This window comes from Mustela lutreola, chromosome 1 (genome assembly GCF_030435805.1).
Source record: "Mustela lutreola isolate mMusLut2 chromosome 1, mMusLut2.pri, whole genome shotgun sequence".
NCBI classification, from domain to species: Eukaryota; Metazoa; Chordata; class Mammalia; order Carnivora; family Mustelidae; genus Mustela; species Mustela lutreola.
The window spans coordinates 257,587,354-257,613,855 of record NC_081290.1 but is presented as its reverse complement, the minus strand read 5'-3'; the positions used below and the strand labels follow the sequence as shown (position 1 = coordinate 257,613,855).

At 35.0% G+C, this 26,502-nt stretch overlaps 1 non-coding gene across 1 annotated transcript; it reads left to right on the top strand.

The window, feature by feature from the left end:
• Nucleotides 1-8,075: 8,075 nt before the first annotated feature.
• On the top strand, nucleotides 8,076-8,182 carry LOC131822906 (U6 spliceosomal RNA). Its single transcript, XR_009350386.1, has one exon. It is a non-coding gene; the product is annotated as a U6 spliceosomal RNA (small nuclear RNA).
• Nucleotides 8,183-26,502: the final 18,320 nt, after the last annotated feature.

Here is a 26,502-nt window from a genome sequence, read left to right as displayed (position 1 = left end):
ATAAAATTGTAACAAAAACAGTTACTGTTTAGAATAGAAGAAACACTCTCAAATGTCATTGAATCAAAGATAAAATCAAAACAGATTATAAACTATCTTGAAACTAATGAGAAGTGCATGCTTCATAAAAAAATCATATGAAATGTGAAATTTGTCATCTGAGAGAATTTATAGCTGTAAATACCTACATTATTAAATACGGAAGTCTAAAAATAAATTACTTTAGTGGTCTCTTAAGAAACTAGAAAATGACAGCATTATAAAAAGAGTTAAGTAAAAATAATTAATTGTTAGAAATAAAATGTGAAATTAATGAAATGGAAAAAGAAAGTAGTTGCTACACCCTTTGTCTTCATTAGGGAGCCTACTCATCTTCCTTCAACTATATGCTATTTTTGTAGAATCTGACCTTGTTGGAGAGTCTTAAAAAGGAAGTTAGGGGCAACTTTAATTTACTGAGTGTTGGCAAACCATTTGGATCTAAGAGATGTTATGACATTAATGGACTGAATTTTTTTTCTTGAATTTATAAGATTTATTAGACAGAACTATAGGCTAAGATGTTATGCTGCAGAGCTGGCTACATTCTATGTATGCTAACAGAATTAGTATGAGCTTCTATCTCAAACTATTTAATGCAAAACATAAGTAGGCCTTTCTAGATTAGTTGATCCAAATTTTGTTCTTCCTATCTAATGTGTTGAGAAACCTTCAGGGCTACTTGGGAGAACTGTGAGAGGTCTTATGCTTGATGAATTTATGTGACATTTGCATGTGTGTGTTGGGGGGTTGGCCTTCAACTGCAGCAAATATGTCTAGAAAGTCAGACTTAGCAAGTATGTGTAGCACTAAGATGATAATAAAACTGATTAATAGACAAGGAGGAATGGAAGTCTTTAGTAAAAGTGAATACCTAGAGCTAAGGAAGAGAAACTCTGAAATTATTAAACACCCAGAATAGGCAGTCAAAAAGACACATGCTACAAGGCTGTCTCTGGGACTTAATAGAAGATATTGAGGATTTTTGGAAAACTTGCTTTAATTTTATTTCAGAGTAAAAGCAACTTATGATAGAAAGTAATAAATAAAAACCAACTAAGTTAGAAGAAAAGCATAATTCTTTAAAACTTGAGATATTAAAAGCCAAGCTAATGACATGTGAAAGGGAAGTGTGAATCTTATAGTCTAGGATAGGTAGATATTGAAAAGGAAAAGTAAGAGAAAATGTATTTAGACTTGAAAAGAGAAGAACAAAATATTAGCATGAATTGTCAAAGCAATATTAGATGAGATTCTGTGTAGGATAGTTATTATAGATGAAGATTTAACTATTGCCTCTCCCCTCAGGGGGCACACTCAAGAAAGTTATAGAATTAGGACATTATGGAAAGTCATAACAAATTGGAAATATATCCAAGGAGAGGTAATCCGTCCAATTCTAGTGTTGGTGTGGGAACCCTCCAGGATAGAATTATCTAAATCAGGGAGATAAAGAATGACATGATTTGTTTGAACAGAATTCATTGATTCCAAATATCTGACTGTGAGAGACTATAGATTTCAAAATCTAAAGGAGAATTTGAAAAAATTCTGATCGAAAATCCAAGGGAAAGTGGGGGAAAATAAAAGGCTGCTGAATTCTAGTAAACAATGTGAAGACTAGGTATATTTGAAAATGAGTGGAACCAAATGAACAGGCATATTAAACAAGGAAAATTGAAGGAGGATCTCTCTGAAAGTAAGAGGACACCAGATCCTATTCTTGCCAAAAGGGATATCAGAGAACAAAAGCTACTTGAGGCACATATCATCAATAGCTCTGGTAAGCAATTAAAGTGTCTCTGGGAGTACATGCCAGATGTATTACTCTTCAGGAGGTGACTAAAATACACATTTCAGGAGCAACTACGGTTTTGGCTCAATAATCTGTGAAGTGTGATTCTCTAGCTAAAACAAATGTAAAGGTGATGCTAAGATTTCCTACTGAGCTGCTTTCACAGATTTAACAATCCCAAATTAAATGGCAGTGTCAGTAGGCACTGTAGTAACCAAGCAAAAATCCTCACTCATGGGGAAGGAAGAAGCCATGTCTATTAGGACAGGCTAGTTTATGGTGTACTAACAAGCTAACTCCTGTATTTCAGCACCTAAGATTAAAAAGGCTTGGTTTGTATTAATACACAATGGAAGAGGCCCTATCTTCCCACATAGGGAAATCCTGGCTGATTCAGGAATCCTGGCTGATCTTGCTAAGTGAAGAAAGTGAAGAGTTGCTGGAGTTTTTCTCACAGTTTTTCTCGACAGTGATTTTTCACTGTTTCAGACTAGGAAAGTCTCACATCACTTTCCATTGCTTTCATTTTATTGGCCAGATCTAGTCACATGACTCTCCTTAACTATAACAACATTAAGGGTATTCATGTGCCCAGAAATGAGAGGAAAGTTTTGGTGAACATTAGTAACATTAAGCACACAATATTGCTAGGATTATCCCACATCCAGTGTAGCACTGGTGAGCCAGGATCACAGAACTCATAGGGAAATGAAAATTAAGAATCTCTGAAGGGGATGGATGGAAAATAAAATATATTAATAAATAATCCAAGTTATAAAGGGTACCATTATTGCAAACCATTAAAGGCCATTGTCTGAGAAAGAAGAAATTATGGTGAGCTGGGTGCTGTCCTATCCCAACCACCATACAGGAAAACCTGTTCCGCCAAATATATTTTCTTGACCAATTTAATTTCAGTTCACAGATGATGGACTCCACACACCACTATCATAGATAATGGTAATCGTGGGGAAGTGAAAATCAAGAATATTCACTCCATCCCCCTCTCCTTCAGTCAGTTAGTAATGAATCATTCCTCTGGCCTTTGTGAACACCAAGCACAGGGCTTCAAAACCATAAGTGACTCTTAATCTCACAAAACAAACTGAGGGTTGCTGGGGGGAGGGTGTTTGGGAGAAGGGGGTGGGATTATGGACATTGGGGAGGGTATGTGCTTTGGTGGGTGCTGTGAAGTGTGTAAACCTGGTGATTCACAGACCTGTACCCCTGGGGATAAAAATATATGTTTATAAAAAATAAAAAATAAATAAATAAATAAATAATAAAGATAACACACGTTTGATTTTGAAAGAAAAAATATATATATATAATTTGCCTGGGGCCGGGGATTGGTTTTTCAAATTTTACTAATACAAGCTTAATGGTGTGATTTTTCAATGAACACTTTGAATTCTTTAAAAAAAAAAAAGTTTTTAATTGTACTAATTCGGTTTGGAGTTGCTAAAATAACCATAAATTTTCTAGTAGTAATCATCTCAGATTGTGGTATCTGAAGAAATTAAGTCTACCCAGGTATAAAGAAATTTTTTGAATGATGCTGATAATAAAGTAGTAGGTAAAATGTTGCATTTTTTTAGACCAGTTTAAAAAAAAAAGAAGTAGGCTATTTGTCACTTGTTAATTATTAAAATTTCCAAACTGTTAAGGAATATGATAATGAAAAATATACATCCACTATTACATCCACTATACATTCAAAACTTGTTAATGCTTTGCACTGTTTCAATAGGTAGATATAGATATGGTAAATATTGTTAGATATATAGATATGTGTATAAACATCTCAGTCTCCTTGTTACCATTCCAAAAAAAAGTTGTAGACATCAATATAATTAACCCTTAAATGTTACGTGAATAAGGACATATTCCTCAATAACCAAAACAGCATATTATAGGGCGCCTGGGTGGCTCAGTGGGTTAAGCCGCTGCCTTCGGCTCAGGTCATGATCTCAGGGTCCTGGGATCGAGTCCCGCATTGGGCTCTCTGCTCAGCGGGGCAGGGAGCCTGCTTCCCTCTCTCTCTCTCTCTCTCTGCCTGCCTATCCATCTACTTGTGATTTCTCTCTGTCAAATAAATAAATAAAATCTTTAAAAAAAAAACAGCATATTATATCTATAGAAATTTAAAATGATTTAACCATTATTTATTATCAAGTCCTTTTCAAGATAACAGTTAAGTTTTTATTTTGCATTTGATTTAAATATTCACATTTCTTTTAACCTAGAATAATTTTCCTTCCCCATTTTTAAACAGCAATGAATTTTCAAGATAACAGGTGAATTTTCTTTTAGATATCTGTTTTTTTTTTTTTTTAATCCACAAACAGGGTCATTTTAGGTATTTCTCTGTGTATATTGTGGAATTTCTTTTTAAAAGGTAAATAGTTTGATTAGCTTTATGTTCAATATTTCTTCTGTGGAGAATATTTCTCAAGAGTTATTTGTTTCATATTACATCAGGTGGAACATATTGTCAAGTAATTTCACTTGATGCTAAATTTGGTCATTTCTTTAAAGAGGTGACAACCAAACTTCTCTAGTATAAAAATAATAAATAACCAAGGAATGAGTTTAATCAAGGAATTAACTTAACCAAGGAATTTAACCAGAACATCTCTACTTGAACTTGAACTCTGATGAGGGAAACTGAAGAAAATGCAAACAAGTGTAAAGATATTCTTTGTTTATGGATCAGAAGCCTGAATATTGTTAAAATATCAATAATACCCAAGGCTATCTGTAGGTTCAATGGGATTTCTGGACCATGAGGTAGTTTGCTTTTTTTTTTTTTTTTTTTTTTTTATTTTTTTATTTTTTATAAGTCAGGTAGTTTGCTTTTTAATTTTTTGAGTTAATGCCATACTGTTTTTCATAGTGGCTATGCTAATTTACATTTCCAATAGTGCACAAGGGTTCCTTTTCTCCCCAGATCCTTACCAATACTTGTTATTTGTTTGCTTTTTGGTGAGAGCCATTCTAACAGGTATGAGGTGACATCTCATATGTTTGGCATTTTGCTGAGGATTAATGACGCTGAGCATCTTTTCATACACCTCTTAGCCATTTGTATGCCTATTACTCAGTTCCTCTGCTCACTTTTTTTTTTTGTATAATTTTTTTATTTTTTATAAAATATATTTTTATCCCCAGGGGTACAGGTCTATGAATCACCAGGTTTACACACTTCACAGCACTCACCAAAGCACATACCCTCCCCAATGTCCATAATCCCACCCCCTTCTCCCCAACCCCCTCCCCCCAGCAACCCTCAGTTTGTTAATCTCCTCTGCTCACTTTTAATCACACTGCTTGTTTTTATTTTCCTATGAGTTCTTTATATATTTTGAATATTAACCCCTTATCAAATATATGGTTTGCAGATGGTTTGTCCCATTCTGTAGGTTGGTTTTCATTTTGTTGATGCGTTCCTTTGCTGAAAATAAACTTTTTAGTTCGATGTAGCTCCATTCACTTATTTCTGCTTTGTTCCTTGTGCTTTTGGTGTCCTATCCAAAACCGTCATTATCAATACCTGCGACAAGGAGCTTTCCCCCCTGTTTTCTACTCAGGTTTACATTTTCAGATCTTACATTTAAATCTTTGATCCATTTCAAATTAATTGTTGTGAACTGTGTAAAACAGAGGCCCAATTTCATTTTTCTACACGTGTTTATAGGTTTCCCCAACATTTGTTGGAGAGACTTTCCTTTTCCCATTGAGTACTCTTGGATCTCTTATCAAATATTAGGTGACCACGTATGCAGGGTTTTATTTCTGGACTCTTTATTCTGTTCTTTTCTATATGTCTAATTTTTCTGCCAATATCATATTGTGATTGTTATAGCTGTGTAGTGTAGTTTGAAATCTATTGGAATTTTGATAGGGATTGCACTGAATCTACAGATGGCTTTGGTTATTATTGACATTTTAATAATATTCAGTTTTCTGATCCATAAACAAAGAATATCTTTACACTTGTTTGCATTTTCTTCAGTTTCCCTCATCAGAGTTCAAGTTTTTAGTGTAGAGATGTTTTGGTTAAATTCCTTGGTTAAATTCATTCCTTGGTTAAATTCATTCCTATGTATTTTATAGTTCTGATGCTATTCTGAATGAGACTATTTCTTTTCAGATATTTCATTGTTAGTGTTTGGAAGTACAGCTGATTTCTGTATGTTAATATTATATTCCACAGCTTTACTGAATTTTTTTTATTAGTTTTAACAGTTCTTTGGTCGAACCTGGAGGATTTATTTCTATATAAGATCATGTCCTCTAGAAATATAGATACTTTTGTTTCTTCTCTTAATTTGGATGCCTTTTATTTCTTTAAGTTGCCTGATTGGTTTAGGTGGGACTTCCAGTACTATGTTGAATAGGAGTGGTGACAGTGGGCACTCTTGGCTTGTACCTGATCTTAAAAGAAAAGCTTTCAGCCTTTCACTGTTACGTATGATGTTAGCTCTGGGCTTGTCATATACTGCTGAGGTAGTAGCAAGGAGGGTAGTGACCAGAGGGGTCAGATTTACATTAATTTGGAAGATTAAGCTGACAGGTTTTGGTGACAGACTGGTGTGAGGTGTACAAGAAAGGAATAAGAGCGGGGGGGGGGGGGAGGTTGGTGAGGATAATTCCAAGCTACTTTGGCTATGCCTGTAGAATGAAGTTGCCATTTACTGAGCTAGGGATGTATGAGTAGAGCAGGTTAAAGTTCAGAAACTAGTAGTTTGGTTTTGTTGTTAAATATAAACATTCATATGTACATGCCAGTTAAGCAGTTGGATATACGTTTCTGAGATTCTGGAAATTTGGTAGTTTTCTTGGTTGACCAATAGAAGTAAGATGAGTGTTACTTATTATCTCACTTATTAATTACCTAAACTAGGAAAATACTGTTTCTACTTTTTTTCAATATTTGGATCCAAAAATCATTTTGGAGAATATTCTTTAAGGGAAAGCCTCGTTCTCTTTGGTTTTGTGTCTCCATCTTCTAAATATAACTGGTTTCTTTTAAATATATCTTGAAAAAATAAATACATAGAAAAACTTTGAGTCTACTGACTTAGTAATGTCAGTAATTTTTTTAACTGAAAAAAATTCTCCAATATTTAAGTGTCATGAGAGATACAAATATGCATCAATAGCAGATCCTAATTTTAAGATATTTGTATCATCCCACCATTGATAAGACATGAATTTCATTCCATGATGGTATGATGGGCTGAATAGCTTATTAATCAGGCAGAAACAGATAATAATCTTTTAGTACATATATAGTGGTTTGGGTTTCTTCTTATTCTACCAGTCATGGATAAAAGATTCAACTTAATGAAACTTAGGGTGTTTAATTAAAAATTAAACATGACAACATGATTGAGATAATATACCAAAACCATGTCAAAGGAATATGCATTTATAAAAGCTTATGTAACCTAAGACTCTCTCACTTTGTAATCACTTTCAAGTTGCTCCTTTCTTACCCCTACATTCTTTTCACCACCAAAGCAACCCAAATCCATAAACAAATACAGAATTTTGGCTAAAAGAATAGACGGAATTAAACCACTTGGCCTCCAACCCTTAGCCTGATTAAATAGTAACTTGCTCATTTGTGACATAAGTATAGTTCTAGTAATTACCTAATGATATTGGTAGGAACACCCAGTGAGAAAATACTCAAAACATACTGTCATATACATGATAATTATTATATATTTTACTAATTATAGATAGTATTGGTCCAAATTTTAAAAAAAAATATACAACTTAATTTTACCTATCTAGAGGTTTATTTTCTTTTTTTACCTACTTAAAATTATTTACATTATTTACTACATTAATAATGCTTTAAGAACATACCATTTAGGGGCATAGGCTTCAAACAACTGAGTATCTTATGTCACAAAGGAATTTATAGGAAGAATATCAGGTAGTTCACAGAATCGACAGAAGTCATTGTGAACCAGGGTGGAAATGGGTATGAATCAAGCACGGACAGGCTATTGAGAAATTTGCCAAGGCAAGGTCACAGAAGAAGTTTAAGAATGCCATCACCGAACACCGATTAATGGACAATTGGATCTTTATGTCATTTTTTCCAGAATTTAAAGCCCTTGAGTTTGTATATAACACATACATATGTTCTATATCCCTGATTCTCAGATTTGGCTGAACAATAGAATCACTTCGGTGGGGGTTGTGTTAAAAATACTGATGTCTCGTACTTACTGCAGCAGCACATATTCTAAAATTGGAGTGATACAGAGAAGATTAGCATGGTCCTTGTGCAAGGATGGCATGCAAATTCACGAAGTGTTAAAAAAAGAAAACAAACAAAAACACTGATGTCTAGGTCTGATTCTCAGAGCTTCTAATTTTATTGGTATAGAAAGGAGCCTGGATAATGGGATTGTTTTAAAGCTCCTTAGGTGATTCTAAAATGCAACAACATTTTATATTTACTTGTTCATATGGTAGGGTCCATTTGCTGAAGAACCAGATGGAATTCTCGAATGACTCCTATGTATATTACATGTTAGTTAATAAGTTAATAAATTATTTTTCAAAAATAATTCATATTTTTAGAAAGTTTTAAAATGAAGATAAGTACCTTGTGAAGCTATCCATAATCTCCTATCCAAGGATAACTTCTATAAATATTTTCATTTATCTTTTCAGATGGTCCACTTTGTACATAGGGGTGTGTGTGTGTGTGTGTGTGTGTGTGTGTGTATCTGTAATCTCATACGTTCTTATGTCTTTTGGTTCATAGTAGTTGAAGATTTATGGCTTCTCTCTCTCCAGAAGAAAATTTTTCCTTGTTGAATTTTGCCTTCTAAAGAGATGGCCTCCAAAGGTTAAGGATTAATTCAACTAATGAACTGTGAATATTGGTAAATTGACATTTCAAAGGGCAATGACATTCAATGATGCTCTAAAACTCACTATCTCAGTGAATTAATATTTGAGTGTTTGAAAATATCAATTTCCCTTATGCAAAGCCACATCAGAATTAACTGATTTTCCTCATTTGATTCTTCCCTTGTCTCTTTACCTTTATTTTAGACATCCTTTGCCTGAATGTATTTTCCTCTTCCTTAACAGATGAAAAATGAAAAGTCATTTAAAAACTGGTGCTTTTTGGATTTGTTTAATGAACTCTTTTCTAAACTTAAAAAAGGAGATGCATACTTTACAATTTAAAGTACTTCATAACTTACTTAAAAATAATTTAAGTTCGATAATTTTTAAAAAGTTGTTTATGTATAAGTAGCCTCATAGAGAGTGATATTTATCAGCCTTCTTTAAAACATAACTAAAGGGGTTCCTGGATGGCTCATTCATTAAGTGTCTGCCTTTGGCTCAGGTCATGACCCCAGGGTCCTGGGATCAAGGCCTGCATCTGGCTCCCTGCTCAGCAGGAAGCCTCCTTCTCCCTTTCCCACTCTCCCTGCTTGTGTTCCCTCTCTCACTGTGACTCTCTCTGCCAAATAAATAAATAAAATCTTTAAAAAATTTAAAAAAATAACTAAGATGCTAAATCCACAATTAATATGCAGCTGATTTGGATTTTCCACATTTGTAGAGTTTTAATATGTTAGTCTTTGTGTTCTGAATATATAGTCTTAATTTTTAGAGGGTTACTGTTTTGGGGATGCTTATCATTAGTTATCATCTCTTAAAACATCTCTCTTGAATAGTTTATACAATAGCTTCATATCTAATGAAGAAGACAGTATATATGTGGGTGTATGAAGGATAATGTATGCTTGAAATATTAACTAACAAAGAAAACATAGGCACTTCCTGTTTGTGTTAGGGCAGACATGACTTGTAACAGGAGGCTTGTAGCAGAAGGCACATTAGAGACCACCTCTTTCAACCCCTTATTGACAAATAAGGAAATTAAAACTCAAACAGGATAAATTAAACATCTGTATGTGTTGTTAATAATAAAACAGAACTGCAATCTCAGTTTCCTAATTCTCAGTTGAATAATATTTCCAACATACTACAGTGGCAGCTCTAATTACATTATCAGAGATCTATATTCCATCTCTTTTTACACTGGAAGATTTGGGCTAAAAAACCAGCTGCAGCCATTAATTCATCAGCAGGCTATCCCCTGATTGTTCAAACTTCCACTAAAAAAAAAAAAAAAAAAAAAAAGATAGAAAAAGGAAGAGGAAGGGGAGTATGTTAAGGCAATTTAATTTGTTGTTGAAGATGCAAATCATTTGTACATAGTCTATCTATCTTTCCTGAGATAAATCAGTAGCTAAAGATTTGATAACAAAAAATTGCAACGTTCTTAGTATCAGATGAAAATCATCAGTGTGAATAATGGAATGGTAATGAAGCAGAATTTTTAGGAAATGTATTCACTAAGGGTAATAAATAAATTGCAGAATTGCAATTTGTTACCCAGTGGAGACCAGCCTAAAACATACTTTTGGTATAATACCTAGTGAATTCCTGGTTAAGCCATATAACCAGGTTAAACATTATTAATCAATTCATAGATAATCTCTGTTCTCATGTTGTAAACACTGTTTACTTCAACTTTATTCTAATTTAATTTCCTTCAAAATGATATATTACAATTGTTATTGAAAATAATTTTTTAAATCCAAAAACATTCAAACTTTGTTTCTTTCCATTAAACTATGACTTTTCTTAAAATGAATACTGTGATCACAAACCTATAGTGTAACATTTGTTATGACTGGATAGAAAATATGCGCTTAAAATGATCCATTACAGATTGAAAACATGAAGACATTCAGTCCTGAGAATTATAAAAAAAAAAAAAGAAAAAAAAATGAAAGCTATCACAAGCTAGGAAAAACAATGTGCTAAAGCTTGTTCTGTATAGTGCTTTAACTTCTGGATACTAAGTACTAACTGTGGTTGGACATCTGGATTCTGGACTGTTCTGTGCCAAACATCTGTATGATCAAGGGAATTGGATGCCTCTTAATCATACAGCTGTTTTGGCATTTTATAACAGGATGACAGAAGATCAGTGTCTTCTAAAAGTACTGCATTGCACCTTCCTTCTTGCCTTTTAATTTTACCATAGACCCACGAAGATGTTTGAGAGAAGCCAAAAGCATCCTATTTGGCTGTCATGCCATGTTCCTCAGTTGTGGCATGAGTGTTTTCAAGAATTGATGAACATCTGCTATAAATCTAGTCTGTACTCAGGAGCATTCTCTGGGGGTTGTTTTGTGCTTTAATTCAAGAGAACCAAGGAAATAAAATTCAGTTTTCTCATTTGATGTGCAAAACTGAAATGAAACTCAATGACAGTAAGCAATCTGCCCAAGTTTAAATAGTTAAGTATGGTACTAAGGCTTGGTTTCAAGCCTAGATTTCCTTGCTAAGAATGGCATCTTAAAGTATTTTGTATTTATATGGCGATTTTTAATTTGCAGTGCATTTTCTCATCCATTTCTATTTCTTGGCATAAATCACTCTCTGAAACCATCCATGTTAATATTTATTCACTTCTGTAGTATGCTTTTGAAAAGCCAAAAACTTTTTTGTTTGAATATATACATTCAAACATAGAGGGAAATATACGTTCATGTGTATATTTAGATGACATAAAGGCATAAAAAGAAACAACTTTTTCTAGGAATCCACAAATGCTTCTCTGGGAATTCAGTAATAGCAGATGTACGTTCCTAGTTTTTGAGCCAGATTTAAAACAATGCACAAGTTGATTGAATTAGCTTTTTTTTTCCCCCCCCTCATCATCAAGAAGCACACATTCATCTTCAACTAGAAGTCATTGACAATTTCTGCAACATTTTGTTTGGCTTGAATGTTCATATCAATTGCATATCACAATTTTAGGGCATCAGTTTTGAAAGTCATAGGCTTCTGTCTGTGAACCTATGAAAACCAGGATTGCGTGTGGAATGCAAAAGTTATTTCACCCATAATTAATCTGAAAGTATTTATCAACCTATTGCTATACCCAAGACATTGGAATTGTACTTGGTGAATTTGTCACACATTCTCAAAATCCAATAAGCATGTGATGAAGCTTGAGGTTTACCCTAATACATTAAGGGGAATTGGACATAAATATATGAAAAGGAGGTAAATATTATGTGATTAATAAGGAAGAAGAGTTTATTGCTAAAGACATTAGAGATAAGCCAAGCACAGAGAGCAAGAGGGAGAGAGAGAGAGAAAGGAAGGGGAAGAGGGAGATCGAAAGAGAACAAGAGGAGGAAGAGGAGAAGGGGAGGGGAGTGGAGGGGAGGAAAAGGGTCCCATGAGGGAGTTTTCACTGACACTAAACCTGGAGCAGAATAACGAGCAAGAGTGCATTATGTAAAGGTGAGATTTTCAGAACGGAAAGTTGGATCAAGCAGAGACCTTAGAATCAGGGAATCTTGAGTTTTATTTGATGCCCAACAGCAACCCATAACACTGAAGAGCATGGTGTGTGCTGAACAGTAGAACAGTGGGGTTTGTATTAGGCAGAGTTCAGTGCCGGAAACAAAGCTCACTCCAGATCTTTCAAGTAGCAAAGGATTTAATGTAGATAAATAAACATGGGCTTACAAAGTTATTGAAAGCACTGTGAAATAGCAGGAATCTTGAATAGGATAAAGTTCAAGAGCATACCACATAGGAGGCTGAGATCTAAAAATGCTGCCACCACTGACTCTACCACCCCATGACTGCCTTTTAACCCCTCCGCATTTGGTGAATAGACATTTCTTGGTGGAGTGTGTGCTCTGTAATCACACTTCTCAGCATTTAGTTCCCATCACCTCGATCGCCTGCACAACCAGCAGCAGCAAGATAACCTTTGCATTACATCTGCATTCTGAATTTCACATATATGTATCTCATCTGCAAAACCTGTTTTGTATCCAGAACAGTAGTTGCGATGAGTCTAGGAAATTTGGTTCATAGCCTTTCAGCATCCACAATAGAGGAAAGCACACTAAAAGGCAGATGGAGTAGAGGCTGAGTGAGCCAAATCATGTCATCTACCCCAGAGCCCTACAGTAATCTGGAGTTAATTGGTTGAGGCCTTGAATGTCAGACAAAAGATGAAAACTAATACAGTCATTAACGTATATCTAAACAGCTGACAACACTACCAGGACACACCTTAGAGGCTGAGATCCTTGTCCTTTGGTTTGTCATTGAATTTAGTCAATGAGTGGTATAAGCAAGAGATTCGATAATGGGAAAATAGAAAAGTTGGGATGTTTATTCTCTTGGTTCCTTTCTTGCCCTGGTACAGGCTGGTGTTTGCTGTCTTTCTTTAGGAGGGATGTAGCTTCAGTGGAGCAACACTTCCTTAAAACAGCAGGTCTCACCTCATTCTGGGAACCAGTTTTTCTCTTTGCATTTAGGAATAGTGGCTATTTCCAGATGTTGTTCACCTGAGGATACATGATTATCATCCCTAGTATGATTTCCTTTACCTGACCATACTTGTGTCAATAGTTTTTTCTCTTCAGTAATCTGTTGTTTTTAATATTATACTTGTTTATTTGAGAGGGAGAGAGAGAGTATGGAACACTAGCAAGGGGAGAAGCAGAGGGAGAGGAAAGACACTCCAGTAGACTCTGTATGAGCATGGACCCCCATGCAGGGCTTGACCCATAAGACCATGACCCAAGCCAAAATCAAGAGTCAGAGAGGCTTAAACAAATGAACCACTCAAGCACCCTGATATGTTTTAAGTGGCCCATCTTTCTCCAATGCTGTTACAATGTGCCTAATTATATTTCATATGTTATATATGTGTCTTTTAATTAAATACTTACATAACAGGCATGTAATTGACAGAAACAGAGTGTAACCTCATTTTCACACCAAGCTGAGGAGTCAGGGACCTGAGCAAGGCAGCATATTACTTTCTTCCTTTTTTTCTCTCAGATGTCTTTATGCAGCCTTCTGGATGCCAGTCTCTACCCTCATCACTCATCACATCATGATGATTCAGCCTCATGGCCCAAAGATCCATATTTCAATACTATTAAGAACAATGCTACAATAATACCTATGGACTATTTGCCAGGCACTTCTAAGAGTTTTATATGTATTAGCTCAATTAATCCTTACAACAACCCTTTGTACCAGGTAAATACTGGTATTATCATCCCTTTTTACAGATGAGGATACCTGGGCTTAGGGCAGTTCTGTAGCTTTTCCACGGGCACAGCGCTAGAAATGAAGGAATTGGGATTCCAACCCAGGGGCTATGGCTCCAATGTCTGTCTTTACCACTGTGCTAACACTTTTTCTAAAGGTGTACAACATGATGATTTAATGTATGTATACATTGTGCAATGCTTACTATAATCAAGTTAATTAACTCACCCATCGCCTCACATTTACCTTTTCTTGTGTGTGGTACGAACACTTATGATCTATTCTCCTAGCAAATTTCACGTATACAATAGTGTATTATTAACTGTAGTCACTATGTCATGCAACAGAACTTCAGAATGAATTCATCTTAGAACTGAACATTTGTAACCTTTTGACCAACAATCTACATTTCTCCCACCACACCATCGGGAACCTGGCAACCATCATTCTACTCTCAGTTTCTTTCAGTTTGACCTTTTAGATTCCACATATAATTGAGGTCATACAGTATTTGTCCTTCTGAGTCTGGTTTATTTCACTTTATACTAACTCTTAACAGGACCATATTTATCTATGGAGCCACTAGATAAACAATTCACTGTTCAAAGTGTGTTTTTCCTTTTGAATTTGCAAAAATTATAGCCTATAGTCTGACCAAGACATTGTTATTGAGATGGAAGTTTTAGAGAGGGAGAGACAACATGGAGAGGTGTGTAGAGTAATCCATCTCCTTGTGACTTTTAGACAGTCATTCAATGTCTGTGGTCCTAAATTCTTCATTTGTAAAGCAAAAGTGTGGAATTAAACCCATTAAGAAAAGAGAACAAAACTAAAGCATGTAAAAGATGGGAGATAAGGATAAAACGGAACAAAATTAGTAGAGAATTATTCCAAATAAGAAATTTGGGGCACCTGGGGGGCTCATGTGGTTAGGCATCTGTCTTCGGTTCAGGTCATGATCTCCAGGCATTGGGATGGAGCCCCATGTCAGGCACCGGGCTCAGTGCAGAGTCTGCTTCTCCCTCTCCCTCTGCTTGTTCCCCCACTTGTGCTCTCTCTGTCTCTCTCCCTCTCTAATGAATAAATAAAATCTTGTAAAAAAAAGGAATTTAAGAGAAAATTAATGACACTATAGTATTTCAAGTTAAATTAGAAAGAGCGACATATAAAAACAGCAGTGAAAAAAATGGAATTTTATTTTGAGCAGGCTAGATACAAATAGCTTTAAAAAAAAAAAAAAGCAAAGAACTGGACAGACAATAGAAAGCTAAAATGTAAAGAGAAATGAACAAATAAAATACAGAAAATGTCCAAATTTAACCAAAGATTTTCCAAATTAAAAAAGGACAAAAACCTAGAAAGCAAAAAGGACTCCATAATTTTTAGAAAAGCATAAAATAGTAGAAAGTAGAGAATGAGTAAAAAACATCCTGAGGTTCTTGAACTTCAAGTAAAAAGAAACTTTAAAAAGAATCCTATAAATGTCCAGAGAATAGAAGTACCCATGGAAGAATACGTAAATATTCAGATGAAAACATGCAGCTTCAAACACCGCATTAAACAACCACCAAATATTACTAAATATAGAGTTCCATTAAAAAGTTAGAAATAAAAATCCAATAAAATTCTTGGAAAAGCTGATGGAATTAACTCAAAAAGATCTTTAAAAGATAAGGAAGTGGGGCGCCTGGGTGGCTCAGTGGATTAAGCCGCTGCCTTAGGCTCAGGTCATGATCTCAGGGTCCTGGGATCGAGTCCCGCATCGGGCTCTCTGCTCAGCAGGGAGCCTGCTTCCTTCTCTCTCTCTCTGCCTGCCTCTCAGTGTACTTGTAATTTCTCTCTGTCAAATAAATAAATAAAATCTTTAAAAAAAAAAAAGCTAAGGAAGTGTAAGATAACTGGTTATACAGTCAATATATGGAAAATAATTTATAGGAAAAAATATTACCATTAAGAACTACAGGTAGGGATGTCTGGGTGGCTCAGTGGCAGGTCATGATCCCATGGTCCTGGGATCCAGTCCCACATCACGCTCCTTGCTCAGCAGGGTGCCTGCTTCTCCCTCTGCCCCCACTCACCCTGCTTGTATGCTCTCTCTCTCTCTCTCTCTCTGAGACAAATAAATAAAATCTTAAAACAAAACAAAACAAAAACAATATAGGTAACTTTCTTCTGTAATTTTTGGGGTTCTTTTAAATGTTTAGAAATGAATTTTATCAAGTGTATTACAAAAATAAGCTCATGTGGGGTTACCTGGGTGGCTCGTCAGTTTAGCGTCCAACCCTTAATTTTGGTTCGGGTCCTGATCTCATGGGTTGTGAGATGCAGCCCTACATCTGCTCCATGTTGACTGTGGTCTTACTCTCTCTGCCTGCCTCTCCCACATGAGCAGCTCATGTGCTCTCTATCTCTCCCCCTCCCTAAAATAAAAAATAAATACAGACTAAAAAGATAAGCTCATCTGATAATAACAAAAAAAGGTAAAATTATTCTAATACTACTTGTACTTTTATGATATGATGATATGATGAGTTTTGGATCATAAAGACATACTCAAGATATCAGTATTTACATAGTGGAAATTTATTTAAATTGTTGGAAATTAGATTCTTGTCAAAACTGGTTATAAAAATCTAGCCCTACAAATCCAGATAAACCAACTGAAAACAAATACATCATAAAATGTTTGATAACTTCTGTGTTCCAAAATGCAGTTAATGTAATTTAGCTCTTGTTTTATATGAAATATATGCAGGTAGGAAAAAATCACAGTTAATAGCGATACTCTTATAAACAAACCTCTCCTGAGAATTGCCTGAAGACCTTGCCATTCATATCAGGAAGCAGAGTTTCTGAGTAAAGAGCAGCAATTCTTTACCTGAAGTATTACAAAGTATTACTTGCCTAGCTTTTTTAGAATATTTATTACTTTTTTTTTTTTTTTTGTATCCCCTCCAGACATTGTTAACTGTGGTTGTCTTTAAGTCATCACAACCACTAACAAAAACGGTTGGCTCTCAGTGCTCATATATCTGTTATCCCTCTCACCAGTGAAAGGTGCACTTTAGCAATTTATTTTTTAGGAACAAAATTGGAGGGCATAGGGAATAGACCCATAATATTTTTGTCTTTCCAGAATATTTCCACCATGCAACTTCTTCATTGGGGAGCAACTTCTTCCCCATTGCTCCCACGTGTTTCCTGGTGGGCTTACCAGTCACCACATATCACTCTTCCTCCTCCTCCTTCACCTTAGGAATTTGTCTGGTTATTAGCACATGACAAAAAACAAGTTAATGGAGCCTTCCTCTGGGATTTTTTTTTTCTCCTACGTTTCTTTCCTCTCTGTAGGTGGAATTGCAAGAATATGGCCTCTGACTGAATAAAACCACTACACAGGGAGAAAAACCAGAAGAGGAGAAAAAAAGACATGGCAGATCCAGTTCTAATTCTAGCAGCCCCTAACATCGCACTGTTTTTTTCCTATGACTGTCCTAACCCAGACCCAACGTTCAAGAAAGGAGCTCCTGTATTTTAAGGTGCTCATTTATCTGTTTACTCATGCATTGATTCATCTACCCATACATTGTAATAGTCGGTAGCTGCTCTATGTGTAACACGTTTATTGAATGGGCTAAATCTAACAGATGGCTTAGCATTGAGGTTTTCTCTCTCTCCTCTCCCAACCCCCTCTCTTTCTCTCACTGTTAAACTTTCTTTATGGACTTCCTCTCCTCTATATCCAGAATATAAATTGGGCATATCCAAAAGCTTTTCCAGTGACCAGTGGCTCTTACATACGAAGTATCCAATCTGAATCTAAATCTAAATGTAAAGCTTCCCCTTTATCCCCATGTTTTATCCTAGTTCAGGTTTGGAAGCCTACAGTAGAGGCATGGAGAGTAGTCATTTTCATTTTGTTTCCTATACCTTATTTCTTACTCCCCATCTTTCATTTCTATTTAATTATGAGCAAGGTTGAACATCCATTAGACTATTAGCTATATAAGAGCTGTCAAACTATGCCCAACTCTATTACTGCACATAGTCATGTTCAGAAAACCTAACTGAGCTCTTGAAATCAATGTATAATGCTTCAACAGCTTTTGAGGTTATCTCACAGATGTCTGGTACTGTTTCTCTTTGGGATGCTACATAAATATTTTGTTAGAAGATCTCCCCACAAGAAAACATATGCAGTTAAATGCGTGACTTTTAATTAATTTTTCAGCCTAAGCCTCTTTGGTTACCAAAAACTATGTCATGCCTGCTTCTTTCTCCTGGTGTGATCTCAAAACAAAAGCACCCTGAATCTGCTTCCCTACGATGTCAGGAGATGATATATTAGAGCTGCATGGATTGATCATACATTATTCCATTAGAATAAAGATAATTTGCCCAGATTGTTCCAGTCAAACAAGGGCAAAGCAGATAAGCATAAAGGCTCTGATCTTTGAAGAGGTATACTACTAACACATGTTCTCATCCATTCTGATAATGTGAGCAATAGAAGCTATTGGCAATTGGAATGACTTGCAACATGAGCCTAGATCAAACTAGATCAAACTGATTCTGTCCAAGATGGCAGCAACCAAGGCATGTCCAGCATGGGACAGCTGTTCTACACAAGTATGTTGTTAGAAAGAGATTTCTGGGGTTTCAATTTGGAATAATGGATTAGGGAAACACACACACACACACAACTTTCCAATAGATTGCTTTTAGTTGAATGATGGACTAATTTGTATGGAGGCAGCTTGCATTGGAATCCACTTCTTCCTAAGAATTCCATTCTTTGTAGATTTTAATATGTGTGTATTTAACAGCCCCACGTCTGCTTTATCTACTTGATAAACCTACGACTGCTTTCTTCTTTTAGTAAATGGTTTTTTGTTTCCAAGTGAAAGTTTTATTTTAGCCTCACTATTTCATGAAACATTTCATGAACAAATGATAGCTCACCAGCATTTACATAACTAAGAAATAATTTTAAGTTTCAAACTATTAAGCCTTCCAACCATGTCTGGTGTAGGAAAGATTGACTAATAATCCTTGCTGTGCTTCTGGTGAAATTATTGAATAATTCAAAGAAGAGATTATTTAAAGCAATGCTGCTGAAAAGGAGGAGGCTGGATAAGTGACGTGTTGATTCATTAGCCTGTAGTTTCTTCTTGCTGCATATGAAAATAGTGAAGCAAGAATAATACCATTCTGTAATCTCTGTAGGGGAGATACTTTTTCAGGAGATGTCACCCGAAGGCGTTAACAGCCAGAGCACTTTGTCTTATGTTGTTAGATTGCTTTGTGATAATTTTATTGTTAAAGAAACAAATGACTGTTCAAGATTTTTTAATCAGAGGAATTGCATGGAAGTTTGTGGAATCTGTCCCTTTACCAACTTCAGAAAGCCCCTCTGTTGTATGTACTGTTCCCATGTTATCTATAAAGTTACCATCCTTTTCCTAAGAATAATGATTACCCTCTTTATATGCCATATATTTTACCACCTTTTAAAGATCAGTTATGTGCATTATCCTATTTTGTGTGCCTGACTCCTCTTCAAAGTAGAGATCTAAGACTCCAACTTCCAGGTACCCTTATAAAATAGAGTTCAGAATTTCCAACATCTTTCTCCAGCTAATCAAAATAAAGGTGGTCGTTATTCTTTCAAATGATTATAGGGAAATTGTTAGGCATAGAGAGCAAGCTATATGTATTACAAAAAGTCCTTCTATAGCAGGGTTCCTTTTTTGTAACAAGTCAGGTCATAGAAAAAAAATACTAAATATTAGGGGAATTAGAGTTTTGTAAAATATTTACCAAGTCAATACATATGTAGGCACTGTGTTAAGGCCTTTGAAAGTACTATTTTATTAAGCCTCTCAAAAAAAAAATGAGAAAGATAATATCATCATCTCTATTTTTAAATGATGAGGAGTAGCATTCAACCTAAAAACTCTTACATCTAATCAATGGATTCACTAAAGTTGTAGAATACATTAACAGAGATCAGTAGCATTTCTATACATTAAGAAAGAATTTTCTGTATATGAAATAAAGAAATTGTTCCATTTACAACAGGATCAGAAACAATAAGCATCTGCCTTCAGTTCAGGTCATGATTCCAGGGTCCAGGGATGGAACTCCTCCTTGGGCATCCTGCTTGGTGAGGAGTCTGCTTATCCCTTTCCCTCTGCCCCTCGTCCCCTGTTTGTGTGCTCTCTCTCTCTCTCTCTCAAGTAAATAAATAAAATCTTTTAAAAAAAGAAACAATAAAATACTTAATAAATTTAAGGTGTAAGATCTCTCCTCTGAAAACATCAGAACTCTAATAAGAGAAATTGAAGTAGACACACACACAAATGTAAAAATATCTTATGTTTGTGGATCAGAAGTATGAATATTGTTAAGATATTCATACTACCCAAAGCAATATACAAATTCAATGCAATCTCAATCAAAATTCCAATAACATTTTTTACATAAATAGGAAAAAGTATCCTAATATTTGTATGGAACCAAAGAAGACCTGGAATAACTAAAGCAATCTTGAGAAAGGACAAAACTAGAGGCATCACACTCTCTGATCTCTACAGTAATCCAAACACTATGCTTCTGGCATAAAAACAGACAATAAACCAATGGATAAGAATCAAGAGTCCAGAAATAATCCCAAGCATATATGTTCAATTAATATCTGACAAGAAAGCCAGGAATATTCAATGGAGAATAGGCAGTCTCTTCAATAAATTGTTCTGGGATTATTGGATATTCACATGTAAAAGAATGGAACTGGGCCCCTATCTTACATCACTTACAAAAATTAATTTAAAGTGGATTAAAGATATAAACGTAAGACCTGAAACTACAAAATTCCTAAAACACACACACACACACACACACACACACACCAAGAATAAAGCTACTTGACTTGGACCTTGATAATGATTTATGGACCTGACACCTAAAACACAAGTAGTAAAATAAAAATGAACACATGAGACTACATCAAACTGAAAAGAATCAACACAGCAAAAGAATCCAACAAAGTTAAAAGGCAATTCACAGTATGAGGAAAAAAAAATATTTGCAGATCATATATCTAATAAGGGGTTAATATCCAAAATATATAAAGAACTCCTACAACTCAGTGACATCAACAATATAACAGCTCAATTTAAAAATGGGCAAAGACCTGAATAGAATTTTTTTTCCAAAAAAGATAAACAAAGACCAATAACTAGCAACATTAGTTATTAGGAAATGCAAATCAGAACTATAATGAGGTATCTATTAGATATGGCCATCATCAAAAAGACAAAGGATAACAAATGCTGGCATGAATGTGGAGAAAAGGGAACAGTTGGACACTGTTGGTGGCTTTATTATTGATATAGTCACTACAAAAAACAGTGTAGACAATTCTCAAAAAATTAAAAATAGAACTTCCATATGATCCAGCAATTCCACTTTGGGGAATATATCCAAAGGAAACAAAAATACTAACTGGAAAAGCTATCTGCATCCACATGTTCAAAACCTCATTATTTACAACAGCCAAGACAGAAACAAACTAAGTGTCCATAAATGGATTAAAGAAGTTATGTATACACACACACACACACACACACACACACAAACACACAAATATTGTTCAGCTATCAAAAATTGAGGAGGGCGCCTGGGTAGGCCCAGTGGGTTAAAGCCTCTGCCTTTGGCTCAGGTCGTGATCCCAGGGTTCTGGGATCAAGCCCCCCCGCCCCAAAATCAAGCTTTCTGCTCAGCAGGGAGCCTTCTTCCTCCTCTCTCTCTACCTGCCTCTCTGCCTACTTTTCATCTCTGTCTGTCAAATAAATAAATAAAATCTTTTTTAAAAAATGAGGAAATCCTATGTTTGCAACAACATGAATGGACTTTGAAGGCATGACACTAAATGAAAAGAAGACAGACAGAAAGACAAATACTATATGATCTCACGTATAAGTAGAATCTAAAAAAAATAAATAAATAAACTCATAGAAACAGAGATCAGACATGTAGTTACCAGAGACAGTGGGGTGGAGGAAGAAAGAATCAGAGATAATTGTCAAAAGTACAAAAATCCAATTTTAAGATAAATAAATGCTAGGGATGTAACACTAGTGTGTGATACCTAAGAAAGTTATTAAAAGAGCAAATCCTAAGATTTCTTATCATAAGGAGGAATTTTTTTCTTTTTATTTTGTGTATATGAGATGATGGATGTTAGCTGAACCAATTGCAATAATCATTTCACAATATATGTAAATCAAATTATCATGCTGCATGCCTTAAACTTATACAGTGGGCTATGTCAATTATTTTTCATTAAAGCCAGAAAAAAATTAAGTAGTGTCTTCAGTTAGAGCTTATCCAAGATTTATGGAAACAAGAAAAATGAGATTGCTTTATAACATTTGTAGTGTAAAAATCACACAATGAATAAATGGTGAAAGAGGAGAATGTTTTGTAAGAGAGTTGTTCTTGGCAAGTAAGAACTGACTATTTCTGACTGAGGACATCAAAAATCCTGAAGAAAAAAGATTGATCTGCCAAAAGGTTGATCATAAAAGTTGAGGGATAGAAACAATAATTGTACTATCCATCCAACCAATATTCAAAGGAAATGGAAAAGCAGACAGTGAAATTCAAATATTCCAGTGTTGGTAACAAGACCACCTATGTTGCAAAGAGAAATCTGTTGAACTACATAAGCCTGACAGTAATTAAAATTCTGTTCATCTACACTTCCTTATTCAGATTCCACATAGCATTCTAATTATGATTTGGTTTCCCCTGAAGTCTGCCAACAGAGATAAAATAATAAGGGCTCAAATACTTCAAACTGCATGACAATTATGTTTTAACCAGAAAATTAAGAAATTAGCATTCTAATTCTGCCAGTGTCATAAATTTGGTTAATGCAAGACTTTTCCTTCTGAAACTTATCTGCTCTCTCAATTTTAGCTTATTGAGCTAGTATTGAGGAGTAAACATTGGGCTCTGGAGAACTTACAAAGGTAATAAATTAATAATGGCATTATAAAATTTTTGCTCAAAATATGGATAAAACTTTCTGAAGTTATCTGCCCTACCTCAATTTCTTTTAAGTTTTTAATACTTGAGCACTTAATATGCTTTAGGCAGTATGCCAGATGCTTAACATGAACTACTCATCTAATTTTTATGTAAACTCTAGTTGAAGTATAATATAATATGCATCACATAAATTAAGAAATTGAACATCAGAAACACTAGAAAGGTTTAGTTTCTTGTGGCTTAATGTACATCTGTATCAGGGTATTTCAATGATATACTTCAAATCAGTTATATTTCAAGCCTAAAACTCCTCTGTCCCTGAACTCCCTCAGATCTCTCCATTCTCAAATCCATGAATCTGATGCGAATGCCAACTCCCTTTCAGTGACCTATGATAGAAATTTGGTTGTTATCTCCCTTGAAATGCCCAAAGTCTTCTTCCAAACTCAGGAATGTTTAGAGAACAGATAAGGAATCCTGGTGTTGAAACCACCTAAGAAGAAAGTACCTCTGAACCAAATAAGAAGTCTATGGTAGAACACTATGATTTGCTGGATGGTAATTATCCTAGCTAGCATAAGAAAGGTGAATGAATGACCAAACTAAATAAATAAATAAATAAATAATAACTCAGGGGGGATAAAAAGTAACTTTGAGAAAATTATCAAATAGATGAGATCGTACAATTTTCAATCCTAGTCCTCTATATTATCAAAATTGTAGTTGCCTTTTGAAATGTGTGACTAAATTCCCTTAAGGAGATAAAGGCAGGCTGAATGATTCATTCACAAAACAATTGCCACAGTGACTAAACAATTCCAAGGTGGTGTTTGGCCATCTTTAATCATCACTCAATTTGTCTGAGGAAAAACAAACAACTAGTCACCAGCAATAACTAGGAAACAAATTGGATTTTGCTCCTTTGTACATATTTCACATCAATCAATATGTGGCAGTGGCTGTGCCTAACAAATAAAGAGAAATTTGTCAAGGTCATCTTCTTTCAGTTATCCCTGACTTTTAAAAATATAATAAAAAAAATGCACAGGAAGAAGATAAGAAATGGTCAACTCCTATTCATAGAGCTGCATCTTGGAGCTTATTCTTTGAGAAACTAAGTCTGAAGAATTAAATTTTGATACTAAATTCCTCTGGAAAGAGGTTAGCATTTGCTATTGATTTTTTACAATGTTTTTGTAGAATAGCTGTAAAATAACAGATACATTTTCTTTCTGTTATGGATATTGGCCATATCTTGTTATTGATAGAGAACTTGCTGGTGAGAATTCATACATTCATTTACTCAATACTTTGTTATTTAGTGCCTAGTCTCTCTTAAAGGTTGCGAGTAAGGCATGGAGAACATACAGAATGAGGTGTCTCAGACACCTTGACTCAGAGAATGATACAAATCAGTACATGAACAAGTAAACTACAATAGTGACAGTTTCACATGTGTAAGCTTATCTTTAAATTCATTAAGACATGTACATTAAATATGTACAACTTGTCAATATTGCAATAAAAATGAAACAAAACACACCAGAATACAATGCGATGAGTTCTACTTAAGCAGTCCTATCACTCATGATTTGTGGAACCTTAAAAAATTGCTAACGTCTCTAATTTTCAGTTGACCTCCGTATTTGTGATGATTAGAAGTAATGCAAGCCTTGTGGGTTAGTGTCCCCCAAGAAGATATGTCCATGCCTTAATCTCCAGAACCCGTGAATGTTATTTTAGGAAAGGGTCTTTGCAGTTCTAATTAAATTTAGGATCTTGAGATGAGCTCGATTTGGATTATTTGGGTAAGTCCTATATGTGGCCACAACCTCAAAGAGGCTGGCAACCACCAGAATTAGGAAGAAGCAAGTAATGGAATCTCCCCTATATTCTTAGGTGGAGTATAACCTTGCTTGATTTCAGACTTTTGGTGTCCAGAACTGTGAGAGAATAAATTTCTGTTGTTTTAAGTCAACAAGTTCATTTAATTGATTATGGCTGTGCTGGGAAACTTAATAAAATTAGTAAAGGCCTTAGAATGTTACCTGATGTTTGAAAGGCATTCAATAATCGTATCTGACATGATGAGGATAGTGATTAAGAGGATCATGATGGGGCACCTGGGTAGCTCAGTTGGTTAAGCATCTGCCTTCAGCTCAGGTCATGATCCCAGTGTCCTGGATCGAGTCCCCACATTGGGTTTCTTGCTCAGCGGGAACCTACTTCTCCCTCTGCTTGCCACTCCCCTTGCTTGTGCTCACTCTCTGACAAATAAATAAATAAAATCTTAAAAAAAGAGGATCATGATAATTTTCTTTTATAAATCAGCAGATTCAACTTCTATGGTCCTATATAAGACCTGTTTTTTGGTTGTTTTGACAGGCTTTAAAATAAATTTTTTAAACATTTACATTAATGTGCCTTCCAATTCTGTTGGCAAGTGGTGTTTTCATCTATACATACACACTGCTTTATCTACTATACATATTTTATTTTGCCTTTTTAGTAAAAAGTAGGAGAAAGAGATAAGGAAAATGGATGAAAGGACTAAAAATTATTCAGCAATTATAAATACACTAGAAAACTAATTTTGAATGTCAGTAGCTGGTGCATTAATGTTGACAAGGACAAAGCGTAATATTGGCATATACAACTCACTGAATCACAGAGTAGGAATTGCTTAGTTCAGAGCCAAGAAGAGCTGATATAATTACCATTGTTTTCCGTAGGCTTATGGAAACTCTTGAAGGTTGACATTCATTTAATTCCCAGTGAGTGATAAGACAGGGAGATGACGTACTATCAAGGCTGCCAATATCTCATGTTAGACTGGAGAAGCTGTTTTGTGTATTAACATGCACAAAATTTATGGGTGTAAGATTTCAAAGCTTGATCCTAAACCTTGGCATTCAAACTTGAAAGCTTAAATAATTGCAAAATTTTATGAGAATAATACTCTGCTAGAAAGGGGACTGATGTAAAGATTTTTAAATGAATTATGATGTTTTCATATTTATATGTGATACATGATTAATATAGTTAGTTATATTTATAGCAAGTAAAGGAGGCATTTTAAAGAATAACAGTTATTTTACCACAGAAATTGCTTAATGAAGAAATTGCTTTCTTGAGATTAGGAAAGGGATTATCAATAAGCAAAAGTCAGTTAAGAAAGTTATATGTTTATTAAAAAAAAAATTAAAACAAGAGACAGAACTTCTCAAGTATGCAAAAATTGTCTGATGACAAAATTCCGCTAACAGATGACTCAAGTTAATAAAACAAGGAAGGAAAAGAGTTGCTTCAAAGAATTTGTCATAATTTGGGGTGTGCCTGGGTGGCTCAGTTGGGTAAATGTCTGCCTTTGGCTCAGGTCATGATCCTGGGGTCCTGGGATCGAGCCCCACATCAGTCTCCTCTTTCTCCCTCTCCCTTGTCTGCCACTCCCTCTGCTT